This window comes from Corvus brachyrhynchos, unplaced genomic scaffold (genome assembly GCF_000691975.1).
Source record: "Corvus brachyrhynchos isolate BGI_N302 unplaced genomic scaffold, ASM69197v1 scaffold1696, whole genome shotgun sequence".
Classification (NCBI taxonomy): Eukaryota; Metazoa; Chordata; class Aves; order Passeriformes; family Corvidae; genus Corvus; species Corvus brachyrhynchos.
In genome coordinates, this window is record NW_008238463.1 from 13680 (window position 1) to 16145 (window position 2466).

The following is a 2466-nucleotide window of genomic DNA, read 5'->3' on the forward strand; positions in this document are numbered from 1 at the left end:
CTCCGCACCCGCCTCTCCGCTCCCCGCCGCAACCGCTGCCCCCTGCACCTCTGAGCAGCACTGCTCCTCACAACAGGGATGATCGCAGAATGCCTGCCCGCCCAGCCCGGAATCCAGCGATCCACTGGAGCGAGCGGGTCCGCAGCGGGCGGGGCTGCCGGTAGCTTTCCGAGCTTCCTCTCGCTCCTCTCGGTCAACAGCGGCGCCCGCAGCCTCCTGTCGGCACTGCAGGCACCGAGCGCTGCCGAGCAATGCCCGCCCTGCCTCTCCCATGGCAGATCACGGGGACGACACCGACTTCGAATCCCATGTAGCGCGCTCTCCTTCCTCGGTTTTTCTCCTGCCGATCTGCAGAACTCCACCGATGTGAAGGCAGACCCTTCCCTTGGGTTTGATACTTCTACCGCCCTGGAAAAATCCTTGCTATTGTCAATATATGTCAAGTTAAATGTTTGGTTTTCTTTTGCTTGGTTTGGTTTAAATTTGTTGTTGTTGTTATTTTATTCATAGTTTTCTAACACTACGTACTTTTAGCCGTCGCGCTTGAACGACTGATACAAGCATAACAAAAGAAAACCAGATCTGTGATAGGTTATCTAATGAGACACACCCCTCCGCACCACGGAGAACAAAGAGCTAATCGTTAACCGAAACAGATGGAACTTTAAAAAAAATATTTCAATTCATACAACACACGGTCTAAATTAACTACACGACTATCATTGTCTGAGAATAGATATTTAAAGGTGAGCGAAGGCAGCATTAATACTCTGGCTCCCTTCAAACTGCAGGAAAGTTGGTTTTTCGAGCACAGCAAGAAGTAAAACAGGTACTTCTGCTGTGGCCTACAGGTGAGCAGGCTGACTGCAGACAGAGAGAAGCTTTCCTTTGCTCCCAATTTTTCTTATATGCCTGTTTTCCTGAGGGTCATCTGTTCTCAAGAGTATTTATGAACTGGAGTAGTTAGAGTAATACATAACTACAGCCGCATACCCTAAACTATGTGGATCGTTTCTAGAAGTGTAAATAAAACTTATTTGAGTGTGTAATCGCTGTCATGATTCCCTTCCACTTTAAAATGTTCAAGAGAGAGACACGACAACTTTGGCTGAGATAGCTTAGAAACTGAATCCTTCTGTTCAGTATTCCATTATCAACATGATCTACCAGGCCCAGTCACCTCTTTTGGGGAAAAGAAAAAGGCCAAGTACAGTTAAAAGAGGGAACTACTGCCCAGTATGGTAGAAAAAAAACAACCAAACCACCACCAATGGAAAATCTCAATCCAAAACAACAAGGAAAAAAACCACCTCCATGAAACCCTCTCCAAAAAACAAACTAACAAAGAGAACCGAAACAAAGAAAAGAACAACCAACCCCCAAAACTGTGCAGACCATTCCCTGGTCCTGTTGATTACCAAAGAGCATAGAAGTGCTGCTACTCGCTGCTTGCTGTGTATGGAATGCAGATAGCTCGTTCTGTACTTCAGTGCTTAACGAACACACTCACCAATGCTTCTATAATTTATGATGTTCCTATAGTTTATATAAATTTATATTTGACCAACTCACTCTGTAGTTCCAGGAAAGGTCTCTCCTTTTCTTCTAAATCAAGATGGAAGCTTGGTGGTATTGTTTTAATTCTTGCATATTCATGTTATTGGGACAATTTATTTTTCAATAAAATACTGTAGGACCTCTGAAGCCTCCATTAATTGTTAGAAGAAGACATATAGACCTGGACACACCATCTACTTTCACTCGGGGACGAAAACCTGTCCCTTTTCCATTCAGGGAGCCAGAGGTAGTCCAAAAATGAAAAAACATAAACGAATGAGTTTGTGTCCAGTTATTAAGGAGACCCAAACACATTGTTTCAGGTCAAATCGACCAGGAAGGAAAAATCTGCAACAAGAAGTATCAGTCCTTCTTTCCCGACATAGTCATGAGGAATCAGAAGATCTCTTTCTACACAGTAAGGATTTGTGTTCACAGTTAATACCGAATACTCTTTTGGTCAGTAAAAGAGTTGTAGACAACACCTCTTAGGTGAATATGAACCTGTGAGCACGACAGAACCAAGCAGAGGCATTGCTAACTCAGCGCTCTTGCAGGGAGTGCCCTTATTTCCCGGAGAAAAGGACCAACAATCCTCATTCACACTAACCGGGGAAACCCAGGGAAAAGGAGAACAATAACTATGAAAGACTCAAGAGAGGGATGGAGCGTGCGGCTTTACAGACCTGCGGTGCGTCGGGATCGGCGGGCGGCTCTCCCACGACGGCGCTGCTGCTGCTCGGGCTCGGCTTCTCGCAGGAATCCCCGCCCAGAAGCTCCTCCGCAGACAGGATGGGCACCGGCGGCGGCGGCCAAGCGGCCTCGGGCACGGCGCGCGCCGGCGCCGCCACGCACAGGTTGTAGGAGTAGGGCAAGGTGCCCTCGCAGAAGTCGGCCGGGAAGGCGGCG

The 2466-nt window shown here is 47.3% G+C and overlaps 1 protein-coding gene across 1 annotated transcript in view; it reads right to left on the bottom strand.

The window, feature by feature from the left end:
* LOC103617494 (protocadherin gamma-A4-like) overlaps positions 1–2466 on the bottom strand; it is a 20001-nt gene that overhangs the window by 2502 nt on the left and 15033 nt on the right.